Source organism: Lissotriton helveticus (genome assembly GCF_964261635.1).
Source record: "Lissotriton helveticus chromosome 1_1 unlocalized genomic scaffold, aLisHel1.1 SUPER_1_unloc_11, whole genome shotgun sequence".
Lineage (NCBI taxonomy): Eukaryota > Metazoa > Chordata > Amphibia > Caudata > Salamandridae > Lissotriton > Lissotriton helveticus.
The window spans coordinates 2,036,953-2,053,538 of NW_027611650.1; the positions used below are offsets into that span (position 1 = coordinate 2,036,953).

At 44.3% G+C, this 16,586-nt stretch overlaps 1 protein-coding gene across 1 annotated transcript in view; it reads left to right on the forward strand.

The window, feature by feature from the left end:
• The window catches only part of LOC144805471 (uncharacterized), a 141,427-nt gene that overhangs the window by 72,138 nt on the left and 52,703 nt on the right, over positions 1 to 16,586 (forward strand). The gene's annotated exons all lie outside the window — the stretch shown is intronic.

Sequence of the window (16,586 nt, forward strand, 5' to 3'; positions counted from 1 at the left end):
TAAATGGAAGGAGCTATATGTTTACACGCGCTCCTCAAGGTTTCACAGAAAGCCCTAGTATCTACAGTCAAGCACTCAAGAGACAACTAGACAACATTCACATGCCAACTGACACTGCCCTGCTCCAGTATGTCGATGATCTACTGATCACAGCCCGTTCTGAACGTGACTGCGAGTGTGCATCACTTACGGTTCTGTATTTTCTAGCCGAGATGGGGCACAAGGTGTCACCTTCGAAGCTTCAATTCTGTGTCCAGCAAGTGGTATACTTAGGACACTTGCTGTCCAAGAGGGGTAGGCAGTTGACACCCGACCGTATCCAGTTAATAGCGAGTCTTCCCCAGCCCAGAACCCAGAAGGAGGTACGTGCCTTTATCGGCCTTACTTCTTATTGTAGACAATGGATTCCCCAGTATGCATTTCTAGCCAAGCCACTGATACAGTTAACGACACAGGAGGCAGCCGTATCGACTGTCCTCCCTTGGACATCTGACCATACACTTAGTTTCAACGAGTTAAAGAAAGCCCTATGTCAAGCTCCAGTTCTAGCTACACCGAACTACAGTAAGCCTTTTACACTTTTCGTTACAGAACGCGAAGGTACAGCATTATCTGTTCTCACACAAGATCAAGCAGGTCAATACAAGCCCTGTGCTTATTTTTCGAGCACATTAGATCCAGTCGCCCAGGCGTTGCCTGCGTGCCTCAAGTCAGTTGCAGCCACAGCACTAGCTATCAGACAAAGTGATTCTATAGTTTTAGGACATTCCCTGACAGTACAAGTTCCACATTCAGTAGAAGTTCTTTTAAACCGAACACAAACTCAGCACTTGACAATTGCACGTTTAACAGGTTATGAATTGACACTGTTCCAGCCACACATAGAAATTAGACGCTGCAACGTCCTGAATCCTGCTACACTGTTACCATCAGTTAGTTCAAATCCAGACACACATGATTGTGTGGAAGTAGTTAACATTACGACAAAGCCAAGACAAGACCTGACAGACATTCCGTTACCAGATCCTGACCTGACACTTTATGTGGATGGTTCATGTATGAGAACTAGTACAGGAGAACTAGTCGCCGCGTATGCAGTGACTACTGACACTGAAGTTATTGAAACACACCGTATTGATACTCTGTCCGCTCAAGCAGCAGAGCTAGTTGCTCTGACACAAGCCTGTATACATGCCAAGAACCTGAAGGTTAATGTTTACACAGATTCACGTTACGCATTCGGAGTTGTACACGACTTCGGAGTGCTCTGGCAGGAGAGAGGTTTTATGACTTCTCATGGAACCAAGATTCAGCATGGTCTCCTTATTCAAGCCCTGTTAGATGCCATACATTTACCGACATCTATTGCTATCATGAAATGCAAAGCACATACGAAAGTTACTGACATTATTTCCCAAGGTAATGATTTAGCAGACCGCACAGCCAAGCTTACAGCACAGACTCCAGACATCCCAGTTAATATGACACATACTCCAGATCCGATTACATGCATGACAGTTAAGGACCCTACTCAAGATGTCATAGATATCCAGTCACATGCTACTCCTGATGAAATCAAGAAATGGTCTGTACAAGGAGGGGTCCAGACAGATCAAGGATGGTTAACGAAGGGTAGAGCCACATGGTTCCTCCCCGATTCTATGGTTCAAGTCATTATCAATACCGCACATAGTCCAGCACATTTAGGAGAAAAAGCTATGTTAGACAGTATCCAGAACATTTGGTTCAACAAGCATTTACGAGCTGCAGCCAAGCAGAAAGTCCGTACCTGTATGATATGTTGTCAGTTTAATCCAGGTAAAAGTGTCCCGGTGGAACAAGGTGGTTTCCAGCCCCCTGACCACCCTTTTGAGGTTCTCCAGATGGATTATATTCAAATGGAGCGATGTCGAGGTTTCAAGTATGTCCTTGTAGTTGTATGCGCCTTGTCCAGATGGACAGAAGCATATCCAGTCCCAGATTACACAGCCGCGACCACTGCCAAGCAGTTGGTTCGTGAATTCTTCCCTAGATATGGACTCCCTAGAGTCGTATATTCTGATAACGGCCAGCCATTCTCATCTGAACTCATGAGACACGTTTCCCTGTTGTTAGGGTACCAGTGGAAGTTCCATTGTGTACGCCATCCAGAAGCAGCTGGACTAGTCGAAAGGCATAATCAGACTCTGAAAATCCGTATAGCAAAAGTATGTAAAGACAAGGGTGTGGATTGGTTAGTAGCTTTGCCAGTCTCTCTGTTTTACATGCGTATGGTCGCACATTCCAGATCAGGTCTGTCCCCGTATGAGGTCGTTTTCGGCCGCCCCCCTAACATGTGGGGTACTCCTAGACCCCGAAGTATTACCGATGTTTCATGTAATATGCTGACAGATTACCTAGCTTCCTTGATGTCTGCCCTCAACTCATGTCGTTCACAGGTTGCCGCCGCATTTCCAGACAATACTGAGGTGGCACCGCACGAGATCGTTCCAGGCTCCCTAGTGATGATCAGAAATTTTGACAGATCAAGTCCGCTGGAACCACGTTGGAAGGAGCCACGTCAGGTCCTCTTGACCACCCGGACTGCCGTCAAGTTGGAAGGCAGGAAGGGGTGGGTCCACCTTTCTCATGTAAAACTTTTCAAAGGACCGAAACCAGTCTTCAAAAGCATTTCCGAGAACATTTCCCAGGATTCGAAGGATTGCCAGAACATTGTTTTAAAGGACTGTCCCGCACAAGACATTATTACAACCCCTCCCTTGTTAGAGAAAACTCCGCAACAGGAGTATAAGTTAAAGCTCAGGTCTAATAAGTCAGCCAGTTTGATTGTATAAGTCCTCCCCTAGGTGAAACGGTTAGACTGTTTCTGACATGTATAAAATAGACCCCCATAGTGAGAGAGTCAGTCAAAGCTCAATCAAATGTATCGTTTTTCTGAGTTTCATATTATTCATCAGCCTAATGATTTCCTGCACCAGCTATGCTTTCTATCTGTGTTTTTCAGTTCCTCATGTAAATATGTCTGCTCATGCTACAGTAGAGCACACGTTTAGTGATCTGCCTCCTCACGAATATTCATACCGCCTCGCTATGCGTAATAACACATTTATCCGTATGTTACATTATTCACACCAGACCAGCAATGCCACTAATTGTTGGGTGTGTGGTCGACTCCCCCCTTTCCAGACACCGAAGGGAGTTCTGCCACTCTTTCCTTATCCATTCTCACACAATGGTTCGTGTGGAGCATGGTCCACGTTAACGTCATCCTCAACAGATATGTCTTTTCTTAACAGTACATGTTTCCCAGACAAGCAAGGTTTCCCCCACAGAACAGGTTTAGATTTAGAAAATGAAGTATATAATTTAGGAAATTATTCGTCGAATTTCATGGTTCTGAATGTTCAGTCTGATACTACTCCAGACTCACCCGCTATTTCAGTACTACCAGTCAAAGGCGAATTATGTGTCCGTAGTTATGGTTCTGTACACATAGGTCATAGTGAATGTACTACTGTTATCCAGTATAGTGACAGTGGGAAATCTATTTTCAAAGCTTCACGTCATTCTTATTTTATTTGTGGTCAAACTGCATATGTCCGTCTGCCCCTCGATTGGGAGGGAACCTGTTACATTGCTTTCCTACTGCCACCTGTTTTTCTAGCCCCACCTGACTATCATAGGAATTCTTTCTTAGTACACACTAGACACAAGAGAAATCTCCCGATTGTCGATTATACTGAAACCGCCGCAGAGCAATTCATTGATATAGATAAAGGTGTTTTCCCTTATTTAGGCACAGTTGTAAATAGTAAGCTAATCCGTAGGTTAACAAGAACCCTTGAAGCAGTAGTAGATGAGACTGCCTCTGCTCTAGGTAACTTAACTGAAGAACAATCCTTTATGAGAATTGTCGTTTTACAGAATCGTCTCGTCCTTGACGTCATACTGGCCGATAGGGGCGGGGCCTGTAGAATTCTCGGATCCAGTTGTTGCATTTTCATTCCTAATAACGCGCCGTCTGTTTATTCAGCTATAACCAGACTCCATAAAATTGCCCATCTGTTACACCAAGATCTAGGCACCTGGACATGGTCCGGTTGGTTCTGGAATATAATTTCCGCATGGGGATGGAAAGTCCTGTCCTTCTTAGGTATTGCAGTAGCGATCATATTTAGCTGCTGCCTCTGTATACAATGTGGCCCTGCGATTTGCAGTATGTGTGCTACCTCTTGTATTCCCAGTCCCAAGCCCCGTTCTAAATCTCGTTCCAAGGCAATTCGAGACGAGCAAATGGTACTGTATGAAATGATAGATGGTATCATGAATATTGATGTTTCCTGATGAAAACGTAGTGACAAGGAGGGAATGTGGAAAAGTAAATTTTGCCATGTTCTGTGTCCCTACGCCTCATCCATCATATGTTATGTGTGCATGACCAATATGCATATGTTATTCCCCATTTCTGATTAAAGACGCAATTACAGTTGTGTCCACCTCTAGTATGTTAGTTTCCAGTCCTCGTGAATACTACGAATATCAGGCCTATGTAAGTAATGTTGCCACGTTTCTCAGTGTGCACGTTATTCAATTATAAAGTCCCCGTTTCCAGGCCTCAAAAGGGCCCGGACCACAGATTCAGCTCCTGTCTCCTGAAAGCCTCGCTGAGGAGCGATACAGCCCCCACCTGTATCCTCGACCCTTCACTTACTTCCTGCCTTGCAGTGCCCGGTGCACCCCGGCTCTGCCTCTGAGTCTGCCAAAAGTATGTTATAGTTCCAGTTATCAGTTCAGTCCTCCTCCTCTGCATTCCTAAGCTACTGAACTGCATCAATAGTTTCCGTCATTGTCTAGCCTTCTCGTCTCCACGTTGGAGAAATACTGTATTTAATGGTCATTTAATATTCTTCACGTACTACATGTAGAATAATGCATGGTCCGGTCTTAGAATCAAGTTAGCTTTTCCCCTCATGACTTCTAGTTTATATCAACATGTTCCCTAAACAGTAGATACCAGATAGGGTTTAGGTACATGTCGCTCCGACCCTCCAGACTCTAGTCTCTGCTCCTAGCACAGAGTTCGTAGCCCCAGCTTCTCCTAGTAAACACGTCATTGTCAGTTTTCGCGCACCATTAGGTTAAAGGTCCCGGCTCCTTAGGTAGCCCCCTCCAATGTTTCCGCCCATTCATGACATATTCTGTTACGTTTTGCATCACATGTCTAAGTAAACTCCCAGTTACACCTCTTATTTCTCTTATCTCTCGCGACTGCTACGCGTCACGCCTTCTACTCCACCTACTGTTACGCCTACTGCAATGTAATGCTATGTGTTTGCGCTATGTATATAAGTCAATGTTTTGTTATTAAATATTAGCGCGCTCATCCCAGACCTAGCCCCAGCAGCTGCTGGGCCTCTTTTCCCCTGCTGGGCCCCAGTTGTCCTGCTGGGCCCTGTCATTCCGTTCCTATGCAGGTTGTCCTGATCCTGTCCTTATGCTGTAATAAACCTGCAGAAACTCCTACTACCTCGAATCTTGACTCTTATTTATTGAGCTATCTGTTATGCTATAAGTCTAGTCAAAAATAGGGTATTATTTATTTATTTACCACACCACCATGAGCCAGACCACCCGTAGGATCATGAGACCACCATAGCGTCTGAGCAAGAAGCAACAGCTAAGATGCAGACATTCGCTGTATCAGAAGTCCACAGTGCATATGGCCATGTCTGAACTGGGGTGGTGTGGAGTGCAAAAAAACGATGGATTTAGGCCCAGATCTCTGTACTGGGGTGAATGTATGACATTGTTCTGCATTCTGTACATCAAATTGTTGTTTTTGCCCTGCTCTCCACATGCGGCCTGAGCAGAATATTGCTTGTAAGACCTGAACTCTTCTGTTTTTTTAAATGCCAAAACAAAAACTTTTTTTGAAAAGCAGTATGAAGACGGAAATGGAGAAGTGGACCCTTAAAAAAAACATGCTTGGACGAGGTACAGTTCACATTTAATGCTTCTAAAAATGATTCCTTAATTACCACGATTGATCATCTGTGTGCAATTTATATCCCATGAAGTTTTAAAACATATGCTTACAAAACGCCCTGGTGTAGCCACACTCAGGGCGGAGCATAAGGGAAGGGGAAAAAATAATAAAATATTGAGAAATGACAAGACACAACACAAATGTAACAAACCAAGTGATAGAACAGTGAATATCACCCTGTGACTGGGAATGGTGATAAGACAAAGTGCAGTTAATGGGAAAGTGCTTTAAAACTGATACCAATAAAACTTTTATTTATAGGTTCCACAACCAGGATTAAAAAGAATGAGGATGGGTCGTGTTAGAAGAGAAGACTAGGTTCTCAAAACATTATTCGTTTTTCCCCTTTGTGGTAAATAAATAATTAATTACCGGTACTATTTTTCATATAATCAATAAAACAGGTAGCTCAATAAATAAGAGTCAGGATTCGAGGTATCTTGAGTCGACAGGCTTTAATCAGGCATAAGGACAGGAACAGGACAGCCTGCAATAGTACGGGATGGCAGCTGCCAGGGAAGGGACAAGGGAAACTGGGTAACTTTTTGTAACAGTTCATAGTATATATATATCAAAACAATTTCATTACATTCAATACAGTAGGCGTAGCAGTAGGCGTGACTCGTAGCAGTCGCGAAAGATAAGGGCAAAATGATGTAACAAGAAGGCGTGTACAGGGCGTATACATAGACATGTGATGTAAACGTAACAGAAGTGTCATAAACGGGGGGGAAACATGGAGGGGGCTACCCGAGCAGCTGGGACCTCTAACCTAGTGGTGCGTGAAAACGGGCAATGACGTGTTACCAGAGAGAACTGGGGGCTATGACTTCTGTGCTAGAAGAGGAGACTAAAGTCTGGAGTGTCAGAGCGACATGTACCCAAGGCATATCTGGTATCTGGTGTTTAGAGTACATGTTGATAGAATCCAAAAGTTATCAGGGCAAAAGCTAATAGACTCTAAGACTGGTGCATGCATAATTCTACATGTATTGCGTGTGCGAGGAATATTCTATGAATATTAATACAGTATTTCTCTTACATGGAGACAGTAAGGCTAGACCATGACGGAAACTATTGATGCGATTCAGTAGCTTAGGAATGCAGAGAAGGAGGGCCGGACTGATAACTAGAATCATAACATACTCTTGGCAGACTGGGAGGCAGAGCCAGGCCGGGCCGGGCACTGCGAGGCATGAAAGTAAGCTAGGGGTCAGGGATGCAGGTGGGGGCTGTATCGCTCCTCGGAGAGGGTTCAGGAGACAGGAGCTGAATCTGAGTCTGGGCCCTTTTGAGGCCTAGAAACGGGGACAATTCAATGAATTAACGTGCACACTGTAAAATGTGGCAACGTAGGTTTACATAGGCTTAATATTCGTTGCTTTCACAAGGACTGGAAACTGGCATACTAGAGATGGACACAACTTGTAATTGCGTCTTTAATCGATCAGAGGGGAATACATGCATATCGATCATGCACATATAGCATAAGATGGGGAACACGTAGGCACATACAACATGGCAAAATTTACTTTTCCACATTCCCTCCTTGTGCCCTACGTTTCCATCAGGAAACATCAATATTCATGATACCATCTATCATTTCATATAGCATCATTTGCTCGTCTCGACTCTCGAATTGTCTTGGAACGGGACTTAGGACTAGGAATACAAGAGGTAGCGCACATGCCGCAAATCGCAGGGCCACATTGTATACAGAGGTAGCAACTGAATATGATCATTACTGCAATACCCAGGAATGACAGTACTTTCCATCCCCAGGCAGATACAATACTCCAGAGCCAACCGGACCATGTCCAGGAGCCTGGATTCTGGTGCAACTGATGGGCAATTCTATGAAGTCTGGTTATAGCTGAATAAACAGACGGCGCGTTACTAGGAATGAAAATGCAGCAACTAGATCCGATGACTCTACATGCTCCTCCTCTATCGGCCAGTATGACGTCAAGAACGAGACGATTTTGGAGCACGACAAAACGCATAGCAGATTGCTCTTCGGTTAAGTTACCTAGAGCAGAAGTAGTCTCATTCACTACTGCTTCTAGGGTTCTGGTTAACCTACGTATTAACTTACTATTCTGGATAGGTCCTATAAAAAAGAAGAAACCTTTATTAAAGTCTTGATACTGTTCTAGAGTAGTTTCAGTTTGATCGACAATCGGGGACTCGATCTCCCTTCTATGTTTAATGTGTACTAGATGTGTGTTTCTGTGATAATCAGATGGGGCTAGAAAAACTGGTGGCAGTAGGAAGGCAATGTAACATGTTCCACCCCAATCGAGGGGCAGACGAACATATGCGGTCTGACCACAAACAAAATAAGAATGACGTGAGGCTTTGAAAATAGATTTCCCACTGTCACTATACTCGACAGTAGTAGTACAATCACTATGTCCTACATGTGCGGAACCATTCTTTCTGACACATAATTCGCCTTTGACTGGTAGTACTGAAATAGCAGGTAAATCTGGAGTAGTATCTGACTGAACATTCAGGACCATGAAATTCGAAGAATAATTACCTAAATCATATACTTCATTTTCTAGATCTAACCCTGTTCTATGGGAGAGACCTTGCTTGTCTGGAAAACATGTTCTATTCAGAAGGGACATATCAGTTGAGGATGACGTTAAAGTGGACCATGCTCCACACGAACCATTATGTGAAAACGGATAGGGAAAGAGTGGCAGAACTCCCTTCGGTGTCTGGAAAGGGGGGAGTCGACCACACACCCAACAATTAGTGGCATTGCTGGTCTGGTGTGAATAGTGCAACATTCGGATGAATGTATTATTTCGCATAGCAAGACGATAGGATAGCTCGTGAGGAGGCAGATCACTAAATGTGTGCTCTACTGTATCATTAGAAAACATATGTACATGTGAAACTGGAAAACATAAATGTAAAGCATAACTTGTGCAGGTAACCATAAGACTTAAAAATAATAGAAAACTTAGAACAATAATACATATATTAGAGTTTTGACTAACTCTCTCACTGTGGGGGTCTATCTCATACATGTCAGGAACCTGTCTAACCGTTTCACCCGAGAGGGACTTAGACAATTAAACTGGCTGACTTATTTTACTAGACCGGAGCTTCTGTTTATACTCCTGTTGCGGAGTTTTCTCTAACAGGGGAACTTTGAGTTCAGAGTCAAGTTCAGAGTCTGTTTTTAGGCAGTCTGTCGGAATAAGGCAGTCCTTAGCAAAAGTCTGTTTACGTATTCCATGGAACTTCTTTATGTGGCTCAGGTGGACCCACCCCTTCCTGCCCTCGAGCTTTACGGCGGTCCTTGTTGTTAGTAAGATCATCCGAGGCTCCTTCCAGCGGGGCTCCAGCGGACTTGAACGATCAAAATTTCGGACGAATACGAAGTCACGGGGGACGACTTCATGCGGTTTCACCTCGGTGTTGTCTGGAAATGCGGCGGCAACCTGTGAACGACAAGAGTGTAGGGCAGACATCAAGGAAGCTAGGTAATCTGTCAGCATATTACTGGAAACATCTGTAATACTGCGGGGTCTAGGTGTACCCCACATGTTTGGGGGGCGGCCGAATACGACCTCATACGGGGACAGACCTGATCTGGAATGTGCAACCATCCTCATATAGAATAAAGCAACTGGCAGAGCTACTAGCCAGTCTACACCTTTCTCTTTACATACTTTTGCAATGCGTATTTTCAGAGTCTGATTATGTCTCTCTACGAGACCAGCTGCTTCAGGATGGCGTACACAATGGAACTTCCACTGGTACCCTAACAGAAGGGAAACATGTTTCATAAGCTCAGATGAGAATGGCTGGCCGTTATCTGAATACACGACCCTAGGGAGTCCATAGCGGGGAAAGAATTCACGAACCAACTGCCTGGCAGTGGTCGCGGCTGTGTAATCTGGAACTGGATATGCTTCTGTCCACCTGGACAAGGCGCATACAACTACGAGGACATACTTGAAACCTCAACATCGCTCCATCTGAATATAATCCATCTGGAGGACTTCAAAAGGGTGGTCAGGAGGTTGGAATCCACCTTGTTCCACCGGGACACCTTTACCTGGATTGAACTGACAACATATCATACAGGTACGGACTTTCTGCTTGGCTGCAGCTCGTAAATGTTTGTTGAACCAAAGGTTCTGAATACTGTCTAACATAGCTTTTTCTCCTAGATGTGCTGGACTATGTGCGGTATTAATAATAACTTGAACCATAGAGTCGGGGAGAAACCATGTGGCCTTTCCCTTCGTCAACCATCCTTGATCTGTCTGGACCCCTCCTTGTTCGGACCATTTCTTGATTTCTTCGGGAGTAGCATGTAACTGTATGTCTATGACATCTTGTGTAGGGTCCTTAATTGTCATACAAGTAGTCTGATCTTGAGTGAGTGTCTGTGTCGTGTTAACTGGAACGTCTGGAGTCTGAGCTGTAAGCTTGGCTGCTCGATCTGCTAGATCGTTACCTTGGGAAATGATGTCAGTAACTTTCGTATGTGCCTTGCACTTCATGATAGCGATAGCTGTCGGTAAATGTATTGCATCTAACAGAGCTTGAATGAGGAGACCATGCTGAATCTTGGTTCCATGAGAAGTCATGAAACCTCTCTCCTGCCAGAGCACTCCAAAGTCGTGTACGACTCCGAATGCGTAACGTGAATCTGTATATATGTTTACTTTCAGGTCCTTGGCACGTATGCAGGCTTGGGTCAGAGCTACTAGCTCTGCTGCTTGAGCAGACAAGGTGTCAATACGATGTGTTTCTATAACTTCGGTTTCAGTAGTCACTGCATACGCGGCTACTAGTTCTCCTGTACTTGTTCTCATACATGAACCATCCACATAAAGTGTCAGGTCAGGATTAGGTAATGCAATGTCTGTCAGGTCTTGTCTTGGTTTTGTCATAGTGTTAACAACTTCCACACAGTCATGTGTGGCAGTATTTGAAGTAACTGACGGTAACAGTGTAGCTGGATTTAGAATATTGCAGCGTCTGATTTCTATGTGTGGCTGGAACAGTGTCAGTTCATAACCTGTTAAACGTGCAATTGTCAAGTGCTGAGTCTGTGTTCGGTTTAAAAGAACTTCCACGGAGTGTGGAACTTGTACTGTCAGGGAGTGTCCTAACACTATGGAATCACTTTGTCTGATAGCTAGAGCTGTGGCTGCAACTGACTTGAGGCACGCAGGCAGAGCCTGGGCTACTGGATCTAATGTGCTCGAAAAATAAGCACAGGGCTTGTACTGTCCTGCTTGATCTTGTGTGAGAACAGATAATGCAGTACCATCACGTTCTGTGACAAAAAGTGTAAAAGGCTTACTGTAGTTGGGTGTTGCTAGAACAGGTGCTTGACATAAGGCTTTCTTTAATTCATTGAATACAAGTGTATGTTCCTGGGTCCAAGGGAGGACAGTCGATATGGCTGCCTCCTGTGTCGTTAACTGTATCAGTGGCTTGGCTAGAAATGCATACTGTGGAATCCATTGTCTGCAGTAAGAAGTGAGGCCAATAAAAGCTCGTACCTCCTTCTGTGTCTTGGGCTGTGGAAGACTCGCTATTAACTGGATACGGTCTGGTGTCAACTGCCTACCCCACTTGGACAGTAAGTGTCCTAAGTATACCACTTGCTGGACACAGAATTGTAATTTGGAAAGGGACACCTTGTGCCCCTGCTCGGCCAGAAAATACAGAACTGTAAGTGACGCACGCTCGCAGTCATGTTCAGAACGGGCTGTGATCAGTAGATCATCGACATACTGGAGCAGGGCAGTGTCAGTTGGCATGTGAATATTGTCTAGTTGTCTCTTAAGTGCTTGACTGTAAATACTAGGACTTTCTGTGAAACCTTGAGGAGCTCGTGTGAATTTATAGCTCCTTCCATTTAAACAAAAACCGAAAAGGTACTGGCTGTCTGGATGAATGGGGACACTGAAAAATGCGTTCTTGAGATCGATAACTGTGAAAAATGTAGCTTCAGAATCAATGGCTGTTAATAGGGAAGAAATATCTGGGACTACTGGATACTGAGGAATGATACATTTATTAAGCTCTCGAAGGTCAATCACTAATCGATATACTGGGGTGCATTTGGATCAGTACGTTTCAAGACTGGAATGATAGGAGAATTACATACATTGGAGTCAGTTTCTACAACCACTCCTTGAGCAATAAGCTCGTCAATAATTTTGGATAAGGCTGCTACAGCCTCAGGTGGCAATCTGTACTGTCTGATTCGTGGCAAAACTACACCTTGTTTGAGAGTCACACGATGGGGTGTGATATGCATACAACCTACATCAGTTGGACCTTGCGCCCATAAATGCTGTGGTACATTCAATAATCATGGATCAAAATCACGTAATACATAGTGACCTTTAAAGTCTCTCAGGAACAATCGGACCCCTTCTGGGGAGCAGCAAATTACCGCTCCTAATTCTTTTAGTGTCCTAATGCCTAACAAATTTTCTGGACATGATTTCGTGAGTAACAAATCAGTAGTTCGGGACAATGGACCAACTTCTAGAGTAACTGGTTTCGAAATTTCATTAACAATCGGCTTTCCTGAAAATCCAAGGGAAACATTTTTAGAGCCTGAGAGCGGAGCCCCTGGAACCTCGTCATGACTGATAGTAGTCCTACTTGCCCCTGTATCAATCAAAAACTTTCTGTCTTTCCCTAATACTTGACTGTGTACATAGGGACCCTCTTGATCTACAGGTATCTCGATGAGAGGCAAGCCTACCTCCCTCTCTAGGCTGTTTCATGGATAAGGCTGATAATCTGAATACTCTGTCTGAGCATACTGGTACATTTGCTGTGTAACATGCTGTGTTGCAGCAATAGGCTGCGGTGCTGGAACTGTCTGTTGTGCATTCTGTGGTGGCTGAGAAGTCTGTGAAACTTGTTCATGTCTAGGCGGACGTGGTCTTTCTTTAGTCTTACCAGTAGCTATGTTGTGTTTCAGAACTGCACACTCGTTTATAAAATGACCTGGCTGTTTACAATAATTACATGTCCCTTTAACGGGAGCTGCAGGATGACTGGCTTGATTCGGACCCCTCTTCTGACTGTTTTGTGGAACAGATTGTGCAACTAATACTTTCATTTTTGTGTCTTTCATACGTCTCCTTTCGTGTTCTTGCTCTTCCCTGATTCTATTCTGGTGATACTGGAGCATCTGTAACATTTGTGACGGAGTATTAGCTTGCCAACTACTTTCGACTTTCAATACTCGATTTTTAACTTGTGGACTTGAATTCTCGACTAGTTTGGTAACAAAAAGATGAGGGTACGATTCACTACTTGTTTTTAGACCACTGTTAATAATAAAACATTTTTCAAATCTAGAATAAAAATCACTAGTGTCTTCATCCTGTTTCTGTTTACAAGCTGAGATTGCATCCCAATCTTCCTTTTTCGTGGCTAGTAACCTTGGCAAAACCTGTATCAATAACTCGGGCAATTCTTTAACTTTACCCCCAAGACCGGTACCTGGTACTCGTGATTTATCTTCAGCTTCTAAAGCTGTCCAATCTATCTTTTTCTCTCCCACCTCCCATTCTTTTTCCTTGAGTTTTTCATATACCCCTGCGGGCAACAGGACCTTTAACATTTTAATGATATCAGGATAAGTGTATTCTCCCATACGGAGCATGTCTTTTAATTCTCGATGGAACCCTGCTGGATCTTTGTCGTGACAGGGAATTAACTTTTTCATCTCTAAGAGTTCCATCTTTGTGATAGGGGTGTAGACAAATACTCGTTCTAGTTCACCACCCGCTGTCCTAACTGGGTGTACTTCTCGTAACGGATGCTGTCTATCTATGTAAAATGATTTACTTTCTGGAGGTGAGACATGAACAAAATGCGGATTCAAAAACGTTCGATATTTGTGGCGTTGTTCTAGAATGATACTAATTAAATCGGTACCTAGACCTCTCCATCTATACTGGAGTAACTCGTTCAGAACACCATGTAACGGACCTGGATCAGAATGCTGTCCCTCATACAGTGTAATGAGGTGCTGGATCATATACATACCCACCAGTCGCTGCTCGGCTGGGGGCAGTTTCAGAAACATTTGTGCCACTATTTCGTCTGGAAAAGTGGTAGAATCAGTAGTCCATCGGACTGCTGATCGGGCTAGTTCTTGTTCATGCATGGTACTAAGTTCACTATAACCGATTCGCGATTTCAGAAAATGATCGGTAGCTTGAAATACTTGTTCAAGAGAACCTTGTTCTGGTGCTGGAGGAGGGAAAACTTTCTTGTGATCTAGGCATGAATGTCGGTCGGGAAGTCTAGTTCTACCTACATACGCTATTCTGGAGGGATTCTCGTCGTCTACCTCTTCAGTAGAAGAGTTGTCTTCTTTCTCGGTTACTTGTGCTGCTTCTCGTTTCTCGTATATCTTTATTATTTCCTTACGGATTTTCTTGTACATACTCTCTATACAGTTCTGTGTCTTGTGTCTTCCCTCGGCTATATGGTCACTCCACCTGGTCAGGACTTTCATTTCTTCCGGATCTTTATCCGGATAATCTTGTTCCCTTATTAAACAATTAATTAGAAACTTTAAAAGCATGAGTTGAATCTCGACTTTCCTTTGAACCATGGCATCGCCAATACTTCCTGGATCTACTCCTGTACGGATGAAACAATATATTCTGTCTAGATAACCTTTCATATTCGGTAGGGTGTCCAAATATTCGGTCACCCGTCTTACACGTAATGAATACAGGACCATATCATCATCGCCTGGGACCGGATCATAACGGCATTCGGTAAGTGCTCGCTTGATATCTGCGACTGACTGAAGTTTGGGCGAACGCTGTAACGCTCGTGCATGTAGCTCGAGTAATGTTACACGTCTGTGTTGAGGCGGGGTTCCAGGAGGACTTCCCCCCGTGGCCCCTAGACTAGAATCGTCGACGGGTATTGTACGTGCTGGGAGAGTGACTGATGTAGCGGGTACATGTACTGTAGGCTGGACCGGGGGTACCGTAACAGGTGCTGTAACGGGTGCCCCGTTGGCTGGAGGAACAGGAATTACATTATTTACGGGAGCTGGCGGAACAGGATTTGCATATGCTGGGACTGTGTCGTCCAAATAGGACGAGAGAAAAATATCAGCTGCGGTCGGTTTGTGACGTAACTTAATCGGAACTAATGGCGGCGGAAAATTACATGGTGCTTCCGGGGTTGCTCTCGGCAAGCCCTCGGCCAGAAGAGGATACATACCCTTAATAAGGGCATTTCTCTGTCTGTCTGACTGTTCGGCTTTAACTCGTTCACCTACTTCGATTAATTCCCTTTCTTGGGCTCTTTCCGAGGATTCTCTACTTAATTCTGTTTTTCTGATTTCTTTTTCGGTTCTTCTATGAGATTCTTTGCGCCATAACTCGATGGCATCTTTCTGGGACTGTCTGGATTTCTTTTTCCATAATGCTTCTTCTATTCGCATGATGCACTCGGCATCCCATGTACCTAATACGGGCCATCTATATTTCTCCTCTAATTCCTTGGTGTACTCCACCCATAAGTCTAGATATAATATGGCACTTAAGCCATGATTATGATACATAAAATGACCTGGACTGTCCCTAGGCGGGACAGGAACTGCTTCCTCTAATAACCCTTTTCTGGTTTTTAACTGACGTAACTTCGAGAATAGAAGCATAGTTTAGGCTGGAGTCTGGACACAATACAATACACGATAAACACAATAATAACTGGGAAAACAAATCACTCATACCACGACATTGAAAACACATGGAATAACATTTAAAATAACAGTTCGGACAGAATATTACCTGATCTACTGAGAACAGAACACATGAATTTCTCGAGAACAGAACTTACTAGAATTACTAGATGCACGCTAAAACAGCACGAAACTTACCGGTCCCATAAAGAGACACGTCAGGACCCGCGTCCACCTAGGTGAACACTTCGTGTTGGATCTGTGTACCCAAACCCACGGACCAGAGACAAATTAATTGACCCTGTCTAGATACTACCCCAGCAACGGTACTCACCGGGCAGCAAGAACGGAAGGCCTCGGACTGGACTGGACTGCTACGACGACGGACTACGAACTTCGGACTTCAGTTACAGGTGGGCCTCCGGATACCTCGGACCTTGGACTCTCGGCTTGGGCTCTGGTCGGGACTCGCCGCGTTCCTCACCGCCTCGTCTGGATGCTGGACCGCAACCTCTGTCTCCTCCGTGGGCGTGAGGGATACTTGAAGCAGAAATATCTGCACGTGCACGGTATGGTTCCGTCACGGCTGCAGAGGATCAGGGGGCCTGCGTGGCTTCGCCGGCGCGTGGGGAAAGGGCAAGTCCCTATTCGGGCGCCATTATGTGGTAAATAAATAATTAATTACCTGTACTATTTTTCATATAATCAATAAAACAGGTAGCTCAATAAATAAGAGTCAGGATTCGAGGTATCTTGAGTCGACAGGCTTTAATCAGGCATAAGGACAGGAACAGGACAGCCTGCAATAGTACGGGATGG